We start from the raw sequence: 16290 nt of genomic DNA on the forward strand, positions 1-16290 counted from the left end.
AAAAAACTTACGGTTTAACATGTCCCATTAAGGTTTCTTACACTTATACCCAATATAAAATTTAAGAAAACTATTGAAACTATTTCCATTCAAACTCCAAAAAGCAATGAAATCACTGCGATTAAGGCAGAAGCCTTAATGGACGTGTTCCTTGTGTAATACAGACATGGTTTGCCCTCACATCCTGTGGTTAGCTGCAGATTCAGCACTACTGCTGTGTCTCACAATATGGTGGAGCTCAGTGGTTGAAGTGTGCCTGTATACAAAGGTATACCATAATGTCACTTCCACTGCTGTCATTTTAGCTCCCAATGTGCTGTCTGTCACATCTGTGTATTGTGCGGCCGCACATTACATATTACGCACGTTCATTAAGGTTTTTGCCTTAATCGTGGTAATTTCATTGCTTTTTGGAGTTTGAGTGAAAAAGTTTCAATAGCTTTCTTAAATTTTAAATTGTGTGTAAGTGTAAGAAACCTTAATCGGACATGTTAAACCATAAGGTTTATTGTCTATGGAATTTCATAGCTTTTTGAAAAGTGAAAATATTTATAATTCAAATTTATAAACTTCGAGATTCACGGCACATATGAACCACTTGGCCCATCTAGTTTCCACTATTTTTCTTAATCCCTAGTAACTAAACATGTTTAAATTGTATTATTTTAACCTCTACCACCTCAGTTAGATGCCTATTCCACCTATCCACTACCATTTTGAGAAAGTAATTTTTCCTCTTAACCTAGTACCCTCCAACAACAGTGCATGTCTTTCTCACACATACCCCATTGCCCAACAGCATTGTGATTGCATGCACACAAGTCACCACCAAGTGCGCCAGGATTTCTCACACGTCCCACCCTGAGCGCCAGCATTTCTCACACGTACCGCCCTGTGCACCAGCATTTCTTTCACAAGTCACCCACCTGTGCCCAAGCTTTTCTTTCACAAGTCACCCCCCTTGTGCCCAAGCTTTTCTTTCACAAGTCACCCCCCTTGTGCCCAAGCTTTTCTTTCACAAGTCACCCCCCCTGTGCCCAAGCTTTTTTTTCACATGTGACTCCTTGCGCACCAGTTTTTCTCAAACATGATCTCCACTGGCCACTCTCTTACCCCCTGTATATACGAAGCACCTGATCACATTTTTTTCCCCCTTTTGTATTATTATTTCACAGACTCCAGTCTGCACTTGATCAGATCTCCTCTATCAGCTTCCAGTCTGTATTGAGCCCCTGGCCATACCCCGCACTACACCCTCATTACTCCCAGGGCCCCAATCTGCCCACACAACCATCGGGCCAGGATCTCTCTCCCCTTCTTCTTCCCTCATCCGTTGGGAGACATCTCGCCTCCGCCGCACAGCTTGCTCCGGTTATACTTCCCCGGCTGTTGTCCACCAGTTCCTGCCAACCCATCACATTCACCCTTTAGCTGGCGACTGAATGGGGTGTTTCCGTTACACTCTGAGTCAAGCAGGAGCTAAGTGTACCACTGACTGCAGATCACTGTTCGGGGTAGACTGGTGTCACCTCTTATAAATAGTTTTATACAAATAATGTGTGTGTGTGTGTGTGTGTGTGTGTATATATATATATATATTATACACTCAACTGTTATCTCCCTCTCTCACCCATATGCATATATGTGTGTACGTGTGTGTTGGTACAAGAGAGCCAGCAGGGAAGTCGTGAGGTGAGACTCTGGCGTCGGAGGCTGCAATCCAGAGGCTCTGAAGAATTGAGGGGTAGTTTGAATGGCAGGCAGAGAGAGTGCAGATGCCAGGTCTCCCACACCTTCAGTAATACAGTGCTGGTCAAGTTCTTAAGAGGTAACTTCCAGCGATACCCAAAGGAAAGGGAGGCACTGGAGGAGACAGGTTGCCAAGTGAGAAAAGCCCCTTTCCTAGTGTAGCAGCCAGAGTGAAGAGGAGAGATCAATGGCAAAAAGATTTCCACCAGAGAACTCATAGCCAGCAGAAGGGATACACGTTTGCTCTGGGTGTGGGAAGTGGCTTGCCTGCAGCCCACCACCTTTCAGAGACCCGAGGAGTAGCAAGCAGGTAGACTTAGGATTGTATCAGTGTGCAAAACAGGAAGAATAACTGAAGCACGCACCGGGGAGAAATTGGGGTCTATCATGCTGTGTGCAGTTCCTCTCGGTGATTTCTGCTCCCCACATTCAACAATGTGACAGGTGGACACAGACACTCATTCTAGTTGCTCCTCTCACTGATGCCCAGGTACAACACCGGATCTCCACAAAACAATAATAAAAACAAACAATCACTTTATCATCTATTTATATAGCGCCACTAATTTTGCAGCGTTGTACAGAGAACTCACATCAGTCCCTGCCCCATTGGAGCTTACTATCTAAATCCCTTAACATACACACACAGACAGACCGAGAGAGACTGAGGGCCATTTAATAGCTACCAATTAACCTACCAGTATATTTTTGGAGTGTGGGAGGAAACCGGAGCACCCGGAGGAAATCCACACAAACACGGGGAAAACATTCAAACTCCACACAGATAAGGCCATGGTTGGGAATCGAACTCATGATCCCAGTGCTGTGAGGCAGAAGTGATAACTACTAAGCCACCGTGCTGCCCACAATCGCTTAGGGATATATAAGGGTATATAATAATGTCATCACCCCTGCACACCAAATTTTATCCTATGTCAACCCATGCACATCAGCTTTTCTCACACATTACATCCACGTCTCACCAGCTTTTCTCACACGTCACCAACATATGCACCATTATTTCTTGCACTCCAGCTTTTCTCTTATGTGTCAAACTCTGCGCAAGAGCTTTACCATGTCATCACCTCCCTTTCCACCAGCTTTTCTCACATGTCCTCACCCCTGTGTACAATTTTTACAATGACATGTCACCCCCTGCGCACCAGCTTTTCTCCCATGTCCTCACCCCTGTGTACAGTGTTTACAATCACATGGCACCCCCTGCGCACCAGCTTTGCTTTCCCACCACAGCTAGTCACATGACCTGGCTCACCTGTCACTCAAAATCCCTCTAATTACCTTGAATTAAGATTCTACTTTCCCAACAGTGAAAAAGATTTCAGATCATATGACAGGTCACTAAATTTTCCTTCGATCCTATAATGTTCTTCTAAATGTCTTTCTTAATATCAATGCACAACACTAAAGAGGCATCACCTCCATTACCCCCACCTCCTCCTGGACTCACCACATTGAGTCTTCAAAGAGGTGCAATCAGAATGTAATGCAGTAAAAGGAAGATTGCTATATTATATGACAGATTCAAAACACCCTGATGACATGGAATAGGGAGCACATTTCCCACACAGGATGGTCAATACTGCCAGCAACAAGCCAGTACACATTAAAATTCAAGAACTGCAATGCACTTTGAAAGCAAGAGCATACTAAATACCTTATTAGAATAGTACAAGGAATCAACACAATAAATTAGTCATTTTATTATATTTGTAATAACCTGTATAAAAACACTCATATGCCCGGCAAATCTTGGAAATGTCATCTAATATCAACAAAGTACAATACCATATGTATATACTTTATAACTATACCTATATAACAATATCTATATACCTATAACTATATTATACCTATATAAACATATCTATCCACTTATAGCCAGTGGTTGAAGTTGAAATTTAGAAGTGATGGTATGGAAAATAAATGGAATTTGTTATATAAAAGGAAATAAATAATTGAAGACACAAGCCCTGTCCTTAACGTTTAGCTTATCCACAATAGTGGCTCTTAAAGCCAGCCACTCCTATATCTGGTTTATTTCCATGACAGAGTTGTGTGTTGTACTGGTTTACCTTAATCAATTTCATTTTGTTGCACATTGCATACTTTAATTAATATATATATATATATATATATATATATATATATATATATATATATATATATATATATATATTGAGATGGTCACTGGTAAAGTCTGTGAAAGGAGGCATTTCTTCACTCAGGGTATTTTGAAAGGATTTAATTAGGGGATAATCAAGCTGCGAGTTTCCGGCAGCTTTGAAAAGTGGAGATGTTGCCTATAGCAACCAATCAGATTCTAGCTATCATTTTGTAGAATGTACTAAATAGTAATAGCTAAAACCTGATTGGTTGCTATAGGCAACAACTCCACTTTTCAAACCCGCCGGGAACTAAAACATTTGTTTATATTCCCTTATAACGTATCTTATTTATAAGTATATATGTTGTGGAAGATAGTAGTGAGGTGCAGTATGTTCTGAAAATAGTGAGTGCATTGTATATGTGCCAGCAACTGTATAAATGTATGTATATATGTATGTAACATACTGTGTATAAATTTACCCAAGTGAGACAGCGTTGCATCTTGGAGTTTAGGAATTTACCAGAGTGGCAGTGGAACTGGCACAACGTTGCTCCATGTCCATCCTGGTGGTAAAAGACCAAGAGCTCCGCAGCTTGTCGTCATTAGTAACTCATGGAACGGCTGGGGAATGGAAGGAACACACACCCCAGTCAATCAGGACCAGCCCAATGACTGGTGTTACTCCTCCACGACATGAAATGGGAAAAAAAGTGAGATTTTCAACTTTAGATTATTCCTAATTTGTAATTTTTTATTATTATTTTCTGAAATTTGACATGCAGCACCTATAGATGGTTCTCTATTTGGATTGCCAAAATTCAGCTTAATACTTAATGTATCTCCTCAAACACCATGCCCTCACTCTCACAAAAGTAACATGATGGAATGCAATTTATTACCTTAATATAAGGGTATGAGTACACACACACACTCACACACACACACTCACACTCACCCCTGATAAATTTTATATATACAGGCTGATGCCAGGTCCCCACACCTTCAGCAATTCAGTGCTGCTCAAGGCGGTAACAGAAGACTGCCAGTGATACCTGAGCGAAAGAGGGGCACTTGAGAAAACTGCCTGCCAAGTGAAACACCTGCCCTAGTGTAGGAGCCACAGTGAAGAGGAGAGATCAGTGGCAGAGGCTACACGTTTGCTCTGGATGTGGGAAGTGTTTTGCCTGCAGCACACCACCTATCAGAGATCCGAGGAATTACAAGCATTTAGAATATTGATTTTTATCAATGTACAATGCAGGATAAAAAAAACTGAACTACTGACCGAAGAGAAGTTGTGGGTGGAATCTCATGCTGTGTGCAGTCCCTCTCAGAGATTTCCCCACACTCAACAATGTGCCAGTTGTAAAACATGCAGCAGTGTCCATAGAGGCTGCGCAAATGTCAGTATGATGTTTGCCCCCTCACACTGCCTGGAAGTAACTCACTACAGTCTCCCCCAGCCTATATACTGTCTTCAGCGTAATTGGATCACTGCTCTGAGGTGGAGGTGACCTAATTGGAGGCAGTAGCCGGTAGAGTAGATTGATCCTTGGGCTTTGAGCTGCACTGTTACGGCTGAAGGGTAGAAAGGAGACATTGTCTGGATGCATCTATCTCCCAGATGTGCACCTGACAGCAGATGGTTCCCCTAATGCTATGTGCTGGGATGAATTATATGCTTTTAAATGGATTATATCCCACATACTCTCTTCTCTGAACTGATGGGGCAGATTGGGAATTTAAAGCAGCCCTGGAAAACATTCTGAAACTGGCCTCATGTGATAGGTGTGGCCAAACTGTCAGTGGAAAGAGTCAATTCTACAGGAGGCGGGCCACCGGAACAAAACCAGATGTGGGCGTAACCAGCTTGCAAGGGTTTTAGCTTTCAATTTATCCTACAATCACATCCCCTTCAAACACACTGGCAACGCTGTAGGTGCATGTGCCCCCCCCCTCCTAAAGCAGACCAGCATGAAGAGGTACATACCTCCCTGCATTTGGGACAAAGTCCAATGTGCGAGACAGTCTCGCCACAATTGGGACAATCCCTCTCCTTGTTCTTGCAGCTTTCACTACCTGCTGGTGCCTTATGCTCATTTGCTGCTTGCCCGAGTACTGAATGTTGGGACCCTGTTGGGGGAAGGGATAGGTACTATTCACCTCTTGAAAAGCCGAGGAACTAATAAGCACTCTACGCCCCTCAGCCAGCTGCAACTTTATATCAGTAGCTTTCACATTTAACAAATAGGCCTAATTCTCCTAATGACACTCAGCATTATATTACAACACTACCCCCAGCCCCTCCACATTACAGCACAAACCCCCCATTCCCTGCACATTACAGCACAAACCCCCCATTCCCTGCACATTACAGCACAAACCCCCCATTCCCTGCACATTACAGCACAAACCCCCCATTCCCTGCACATTACAGCACTACCCCTCATTCTCTCCACATTACAGCACTGCCCCACCAGTCTCCCCACATTACATGACTACCTCCCAGTCCCTCCACATTACAGCACTGCCCCACCAGTCTCCCCACATTACATGACTACCTCCCAGTCCCTCCACATTACAGCACTGCCCCACCAGTCTCCCCACATTACATGACTACCTCCCAGTCCCTCCACATTACAGCACTGCCCCACCAGTCTCCCCACATTACATGACTACCTCCCAGTCCCTCCACATTACAGCACAACCCCCAGCCCCTCCATATTAAAGCAGTATCCTGAGCCTATGCATAACGCCTGCACTGCAGCAATACCACCACCGCCCCCCACGCTGCAGAAATACCACCACTACCCCACACACTGCAGTAATACCACCACCGCTCCACACACTATAACAATACCACCACTACCCCACACACTGTAGCAATACCACCACTGCCTCCACACAATATTAATGGTGTAAGTAAATAATAATAATCTAAAACTACTGCAAATATAATGGAGGTTCTACAGTGTGGCAGACAGAGAGCTTTTGTATGTAACAACATGTAGAACATTCATTTAAGGTAAATGTCGAGCTGCCATATTTTTAATTTAGCAAGTATGATAATATTATGGTAAATCCATTAATACTTAAACGGAAAATTCATTACACAGAACGTTGATCCATAATTAAAAAGGTAGACAATATAAATGTAGACTTGAAAACAAAGGGTAGGGAGAGTTAATGAGAGAGCTTGCAATCTGGAAGCTGAAAAAAGTGTGAGTGTGGTACTGAGATGTTGCAGAGTGAGATCTACAGGGATCGCACTTGGTGAACACCTGTGGACCACTATCATGACATCAGTTTGCTAGAGGACCTGTAACATATATGGGTCTCAGCATGTGAGGTATGTGTTATCCTATGTTATTATAATGTAGTGACCTAAGTATGTGGGGATATGTTTTACCTACATTATATAAGGTTACTACTGTTACTACTCGTTCATTACTATATATTAATGTAATGTCACTGTCTAATGAATTTCTACTCTACACTCCCATGACGTTTGGTTCAGCTGGCAAAATACCTGCCTCCATTGTGTAATGAGGAAGTGCTCATAGATTGGTAAGTTACACCCCACAGTAGTGTTTCATGCCTAAATGCACTGAACTGAAGGGACACGGAATAGACCTGGGGCTTATCCAATATGAGCTTCTCCCCCTGATTTAATAGCTGCCTGTTGTAACAGTAACACAAGTACACTCATTTTTGTTAATTGCATGGTATAATGTCATTGCAAGACATTATATTATAAATGCAAGTTCTTACTGTATTAATTGTGATGATTGGTAGACAAAACCAGCACATTACTGTTAGGGGGAAAAAGATTTTAATTCAGCAAATCTTATTTATTTCATAGACTGAATGGGTGACTAATAGGTCTATTTATTATATGCTGACGGTTATCCTCATTATGTATTGCTGCAAATAGCAGCGATATATTATAAAATGGCGCCACGGTTTACAATGCTGTGGCTGCTCTGGGAGCCCCTGTGAAGACTCCACTCGTCCGCAGAGATTTTTTCCTGTTCATCAGCAGCCTATTGCTGCCAGCGCATGGAGGAAATGCTATACGAATGCTTTCAAATGTGAGGGATCCAGCGAAACCGGGGAAAATTAAGCTGGATCCCATTGTAAAAGACGAGTTACACCATCCCGAGATGGCATGGAAGCATTTTGCAGCTTAATAAAATGACTATAGAGGTCTATGTGGACAGAGGTAAGTGCCGGTATTTAGGGTAAGGCCATAGCAATCTCTAATTTCTCCGACGTTAACTATTTATTAAATATCAAAAAGTGGTGAAAGAGCCCTCTGCCAGCGTTTGCGCCAGCTTTTTTCTCTTCACCGCTTGTTAAATAGACACCTAAATCTGAACTGAGCTGTGATCTCCACCATATAAAGCAGTAATGGACAAACTGATACTCTTCAAGGGCTGCATGGTACAGCCCTCTAACCTTCAAAAGGTAAATAACAAATATAAATTAACAAAATTAGCAGCTAAAAGTAGTCATTCAAGTTTGGTAGATGTGATGCTGTACACACTAAATTCTTATTTTTAAATTAAGCTTTAGGTGACCACCAAACAGGATGCTGAATAATGCTACATCTGGATTGACAGACAGTATGCAGTACGCTGGAGGGAAGGAAAATGAAAGGATTTTATTTGCCTAACTCTATTGCAGCACTACCCCCCATTCCCTCCACATTACAGCACTGCCCCACCAGTCTCCCCACATTACATGACTACCTCCCAGTCCCTCCACATTACAGCATAACCCCCAGCCCCTCTATATTAAAGCACTATCCCAAGCCTATGAATAACGCCGAACTTCCTCTCACATTACAGCAATTGACTATCCAGCTGACCCACACTGCAGCAATACCACCACTGCCCCTGCACTGCATTTATACCACCATTGCCCCACATTGCAGCAATAACAGCACCATCCTTGCACTGGAGCAATACCACCACCACCCCCACACTATAACAATATCACCACTACCCCACACACTGTAACAATACCACCAAGCCCAGGTGTGCCAGTAGTGTGTGTGTGTATATATATATATATATATATATATATATATGTTTGTCGAAGTGCTCTGTGTACGGTGGTAAGCCATAACGCCAATTATTCTACTGCTTTGATTGTAAAACCATAAAATTCCATCCACTTACATTTTTCGTACTGCCACTACTAAATTTCCACTTCAACCACTGTGTGTGTGTGTAGTATAAATATATATATATTTAATTATTTCTTATTTTATCACGCTAATATCATGATATTAATAGTAATGGGACCAACAAATAGACGTTCATGTTATGCCATACAATAGTGCCCCCAGTTCATATTATGCCACAGCAATACCCTCAGTTCATATTATGCCACAGTCATACTCCCAATTAATTTTATGCCACACATAAATCACAATCCATGTTATGCTACATAGTTGTGCCCCCAATTTAAAGTATGCCACACAGTTGCCCCCAATTCAAAGTATGCCACACAGTTGCCTCCCAAATCAAAGTATGCCACACAGTTGCCCCCAAATCAAAGTATGCCACACAGTTGCCCCCAAATCAAAGAATGCCACACAGCTGCACCCAAATCAAAGTATGCCACACAGTTGCCCCCAAATCAAAGTATGCCACACAGTTGCCCCCAAATCAAAGAATGCCACACAGCTGCACCCAAATCAAAGTATGCCACACAGTTGCCCCAAATCAAAATATGCCACACAGTTGCATCCAAATCAAAATATGCCACACCGTTGCATCCAAATCAAAATATGCCACACAGTTGCCCCCAAACCAAAATATGCCAAACAGTTGCCCCCAAATCAAAATATGCCACACAGTTGCCCCAATTCCAAATATGCCACACCGTTGCATCCAAATCAAAGTATGCCACACAGTTGCCCCAAATCAAAATATGCCACACAGTTACATCCAAATCAAAATATGCCACACAGTTGCCCCAAATCAAAATATGCCACACTGTTGCATCCAAATCAAAATATGCCGCACAGTTGCCCCAAACCAAAATATGCCACACAGTTGCCCCCAAACCAAAATATGCCACACAGTTGCATCCAAATCAAAATATGCCACACAGTTGCCCCAAATCAAAATATGCCGCACAGTTGCCCCCAAATCAAAATATGCCACACAGTTGCCCCAATTCCAAATATGCCACACAGTTGCCCCAATTCAAAATATGCCACACAGTTGCCCCAATTCAAAATATGCCACACAGTTGCCCCAATTCAAAATATGCCACACAGTTACCCCCCAAATTCATTTTATGCCTCACATAAGTGCTCCCAATTTATTTTATGCCACAGTAATGCCCCCAATACATTTTATGCCACAGTAATGCCACCAATTCTCTTTATACCTCAAAGTGTCTCAAAATATTTTTAAGATACACAAAAATGGCCCCAATGACTGTTATGGCTCACAATTGCCTAAAAAATAATTTTAAGCCACTAATAAATGAAAAAAAATTATATAATTGTGTACTTACCTCTTTCAGGCGTGATCCGGTCCGCGATGGTGATTGGAAGGAACTGCGCAGAGCTGAACTAAAAGGAAGCGCAGAAGTTCAGCTCTTCTCCGGCTGACATTTAGGACGGACGGCATGCCTGGACGCACGGGGCTGCGTGCCACCCTCGGCAAAAACCCAGTAAACTACTATGTGCATTGTTAGTTGGATCAATTACTAAAACATAAGCCAAATTTGTACAAACCACCTCTTTCCTCGTCAGCTCTGTCCTGTAACATAAGAATCAGCACAGTAACACTTGGGTGGAAATTCAGACAATCATAAAGCATAAATTATATATTGTCCACTCCCTTTTCAGGAGTGGAGAAGGTTTTATGATCTAGTTTGGGATATGTGGTTTGCCAGCCAATCTGGTAAAGAGTTAATCTATTTTAAACACGGCCTTAGCTTCAACATAAACAGTATGCCTATATTTTAAGCATGTTAACATAAGTTTAGTGCCTGTAGAATGATACCATGAAAAGCTATGAATCTGCACACATACTGTTAGCACTGTGGACATATGACTGTCTGATTTTCTACAATTATTGAACAAATTATTTTATAAACAGATGTAACTCCACTGCAAATGTAAAAGACACAAATAGGTGCATATTAAATCTGTGCATTATTTACATGCAGTGTGCTCAGGCCCGGCGCTCCCATTAGGCAAGGTTAGGCAATTGCCTAGGGCGCCGGGCTCTGCAGGGCGCCTCAAAATAAAAAAAAAATGACTATGGTCATTTAAAACTGTGTGGAAATCCACGGGGAGGAGAGGGGGGAAGGGGCAGTGAATCTTACCTGCATGAAGCTGCTCCTCTCTGCTCTGTCTCCTCCCCTCCGCTCACTGACAGTGACAGGCCGTGATGATGTCATCATCACGGCCCGACAGTGTCTGTGAGGGGAGGGGAGAAGACAGAGCAGAGAGGAGCAGCTTCATGCGGGTAAGATAAAGAAAGACATGGAGAGGGGAGCTGAGGGGAGGGAAGCGCAGCGCCAATTTTGACAGGGTACCCACGGCGGGGGGCGCCGATTTTCACACTGTGCCTAGGGCGCCAAGGACCCTAGCACCGGCGCTGACTGTGCTACATTATATATGTCTAATTCACACTTTTTATTTTACAACATTGTAATACAACAATAAAAAGGTGACTATATAGTCATTGCATGTTTCCTATGTAACATTTACTCAAAACAGTAAAATAAAATGCTAAAACAGATGACCATAGCTGGAAACTCTCTACATTAGCAGACCCAGTGATGGGTTGCAATATTTATCCTTCAATACCAACATCATATTAGTCTTAAAAATATATAAATATTTTCCAAACCTTTAGTATTTTAAGTGTACAGCATCTCTGAATTAAACAGTTGTTTCATTTTAGCAGTATATGTATGACAATCGCCATCATTGATGTTTTAACAATTGACAGTTAAAAGATGGAATAAAAAATGACAACGACCGCAGGAGTTTTGTGAAAATATGGCATAATTCAGAAATTCTGAAATAGAAGTTATAGGCTGTAGGTGTTCTTCAAAATCTGCAATCAGATTGTACTGTGTTATTATTGCTCACACAGAAACAGGAGAGGTCCCAGTGTTGTTGCCAGTCTACAGTCTACATGGTATTGCTCCATTGCTATTTGTCATTGCTGAAATAGAAATAATAGGGCTGTCGGTGTTCTTGAAATTCTGCAGTCACATGGTACTGTGCCATAGCTCATCCAGAAATAGGAGAGGTGGCAGTGTTCAGTGCTGAAACAGAAATTCAAATATTAGGGCAGGCAGTGTTTTTAAAAGTCTCCAGTGAAATTCTACTGTGCGATAGCTCATACAGAAACAGGAGGGGTGTCAGTGTCCTTGTCACTCTCTAGTCTCCAGTCACATTGTTCTTGTCACTCTCCAGTGTCAGCCATGATGATACTAATACCTCTACATCATGTGCTAAAGCCTATGTTCAAGTGCATAGTGGTAAAACCAGGTCAGGTAAACAAAACAAAACTGCTAACATGTCATTCTACCCAAAATATTACTAACCATACCAGCATCAGCTAGCTCCCGTCTCTCAGCTAGATCCCAGCACCTGTAATCTACTCTGTCATCATCCTCACACAATACTAATTCATCCCCGCTGGATTCCACCATTAAAAAAAGTCTCTGTACTTTGATGTAATTGCTGGTAATGGCCTTCCCCGTGCAATTTGTAGTTCATTTTACGATAGAGCTGTCACAGTTTTCGGGCAATTCTTTAACACCAGACCAAATGTCGAAATGTTGTGCTGACTTATCTGCATCACCACTGGGTGTCTTAGGAAAGCTAAGTTTTTTCCTAGCTGCAGTTGCCAAAGAAACTGAGGGAGGATGAGTCGTTGTATCATGTTCCACTTGAGTTGTCAGCTTACAAACCAGGAGCTCATTGCATCTCTTGAGATCTGTGTCAGCTGGAAAGAAAGAGAAGACATCGCTCTTAAACCTAGGATCATGCACAGTTGCCAAAATGCAATGATCTGATTTCAAGATGCTGATAACTCTCGTATCCTGGCGAAGCGAGTAAAGCACTTGATCTACAAGTCCTACATAGTTAGCGGAATTGCTTATTTTCATCTCCTCCTTCAATTTCTCTAGCTGATTTTCCAAAGGTCTAATTAGGGTAATCATTTGGCTCAAGCTAACAGTGTCTGAACTCACTTTACAGGTGGCTACTTAGAGTGGTTTCAGCACCTTGCACAACACAGAAAGTATTTTGCACTGGACTAAATTACATTCCCCCTCAAATTTGATTCTTCTTGCAGCAGCTGCAATCTCCTACATGCTGTTGCAGAATGCTGAAAATGACCCTAATTATTTCTTGACACAGACAGCGTCTCCTGCATGTCACTTTAAGAAGTTTGGTACCACCAAGTTGATTGTGTGAACAAAACAGGGAATGTGATGGAATTCTCCCTGCTGTAATGCTCTCAACGCTGCTTTTTTCCCTCAAACACCATGCCCCCCTCTCACAAAATTAACATGGTGGAATGCCGTTTATTTGACTCAACCCTAACATAAGGGCACAACTGTGCCCTTATAATATATATATATATATATATATATATATATATATATATATATACACACACACACAAGTTAACCCGTGCATGATATTCATGCATTCTAGTCAAATCAAGCTACTTAAGGTGTTAAAAAGCTTCTTGTCATGCATTTGGGCCTAGCCCAGGCCTCCTCAGGGGAAGATCGTTACTTCCCGACGCAAGCGGCCTTTTTAATGTGTGTTCATGAGGTAAAATTACCTCACGAAAATGAGTTTGACCCCTCAACTCGTAAATTTAGCCTTTACTACCCCTCCCATGGGGGGAAGGGGGGATGATGGAAGTTAACTGACTTGACTATTCTAATTTTTTTGTCAAATAATGTCAGTATACCAAATTTCAGGTCAATTGGATGAGCCCTTTCTGAGGAAATAGTTTTTTACACACACACACACACACACACACACTAACGCACGCCTCTACACATGTGTGTTCATGAGGTAAAATTACCTCACGAAAATGAGTTTGAGCCCTACCAAATTTCAGCCCTTTTTGAATTTTTTATCCCACACACTCTAAGAATTTAGTAGGTCAGTGTATAACTCTGCCCAGCAGGTGGCGCTGCAACTTGGTTTTTTTTTTCCACACACAGACGCCACTAAGCATTTATATATTAGATATATATATACACACACAGTCACTTTTGATTGTCCTCTTCAATTTCCACACATTGTTATGAACAATACAGCTTATAGAGGGGCGCATCTTTCTGTATTTATTTTCTAGCAATTTTTGTTTAGGGATTGGCACCCCTTGGATGTGACATATTGAATCTATATATATCTCAATCAAATATATCCGTGTACTAGATACCCTGTTTCTTTTGAATACAGCTTGTTCTGCCTGCTGTTTCAGTACAAAATTAGTAAGTCCTTGTTTACATGACAAAACTTTTGTTAATGTAAATTTCTGTGATTTTTCAAAAAGCATTATTTATATAATATAGCATTTATTGAGTATATGTTAATTACAGATGTGCGGAGACCCCCATGTTGCTTTTTTTGTAATGGTTCTAAAACCATCTTCATTTTTTGGTTTCGTCCAAAAATCCTCATGTGTTTTAGTTTTGGATTTCATTACAAATTGTGAAAAACAGGTAAAATCATGTAGGGGTGTGAAAATACACCCGTACTAAACAAATCCATTTCTTGTAGACTAGGGATGCAAATACGTTTTGCTCATCCTAAAAACTATTGAAGAGAGATGGGAGGAATGACTATAAATAGGCTGTATCAGGTTGGTTTTAGTTGATGGAAGAGATGATGGTCGAGTTGGTGGTGGGAGAGCTGGAAGGATGGAACAGTAAGAATGTGCAGGAGGGATAGAGATAGAAGGAGAAATCTACACAGAAAGGTAATTATAATATGCATAAGAATATATTGATATATACACAAATGATTGCAGATATTATTTTGCAGATATTGTCTTTTTTTTTTATAAATGTTTGATGTTTATGTGTGTGTTATATGACTTATTTGTATTTATTACAAGGTGTGTGCCTGTTAGGGCTAACGGCTAATGTCAGAAGCTTGTAGAACAGGTGATAGAGGTCTTCACCTATAGTAGCCGCCTTTCCTGTAGGGCTTGACACGCTCACAGGTACTCAAATGCTCCAAGTCTTAAACTCCGAGTAGTACAAGCTTCTGGATAAACCGTAGTGCAGGCAAGGGGATGATGGCAGGAGATAGGCGGAGTCAAGAACAGGCCGAAGTCACAGGGCAAAAGCAAGTAGCGAGGTGAGGCCAGGCAAAGGGTTGGGGCTGACTGAAAGACAGAATATCCGTGTAACAGGCAGAAGTCATGGTCACCAGCAATAAATCACGGTCCAATAAACAAGCCAGAGTTCATACACAGAAGGGTTATTCCAAAAAGAGTACAGGAGCAGGTCAGCAGCCAGGAAACTGTGCGCTATAACCGGCAGGGAGATTAAGCCCTTCCTGCCTTAAATATACAAGGTGACCAATAGAAAGAGAGGAGAGTTGGATCTAATGAGCCCCAGAAGCTGTATAATAAATTAATTTATACATTAATTAGCCCACAGGCTAAAACATTATTTGTGCATGCTGCCCAATGCAAATGCAGAATCTCATCTGCACTAATCAGCCTCAGGAGGCTGAAATAAATTAAACAGAACTGAGTGCGCATGCACGGCTGTTTGACAGCTCGCCAGGCTGTAGCCCAGGCAACTGGGACGAGGAGGCGGAAGTGATGTCCCGGTCGTCATTGAGACGGTCGGGACATAGACAGGCTGGGAGCAGTGAGTGCCTGTGGCCAGATAAACTGCCACGGCTTATAACAGTACCCCCCCCTTGAGGAGGGGTCGAGGCACCCCGGCATCCTGGTTTCCCAGGAAACTTTCTAAAGCATTCCTTTATGGGCTTATCAGCGTGTAGGCGCCTCCCCGGCATCCAAGATCGTTCCTCTGGGCCGTAGTCTTTCCAATATACCAAAAAATGAATCTGGAATCAAGAATTTTTTCCACAATGACTTCGTGATCCCCATTCACAATGACTGGCCAAGGTCTGTGTGATCTATGCCAATTGGACTTGCGACAACTTTATTCAAGAGAGAACAATGTGTTTGGAATTTTTAAAGATGGAGGCAATTTAAGTCTGAAGGCCACAGGATTGATTTTTTGATAATAGTAAATGGTTCAATGAACTTGGGTGCTAGTTTTCTACAAGGTTGCTCGAGCTTGATTTTCCGGGTGGAGAGCCAAACTTTATCACTGACCCTTAAGAAGCAAGCTCTATGATAACAATCTGACAAGCA

This window comes from Mixophyes fleayi, chromosome 4 (genome assembly GCF_038048845.1).
Source record: "Mixophyes fleayi isolate aMixFle1 chromosome 4, aMixFle1.hap1, whole genome shotgun sequence".
NCBI lineage: Eukaryota > Metazoa > Chordata > Amphibia > Anura > Limnodynastidae > Mixophyes > Mixophyes fleayi.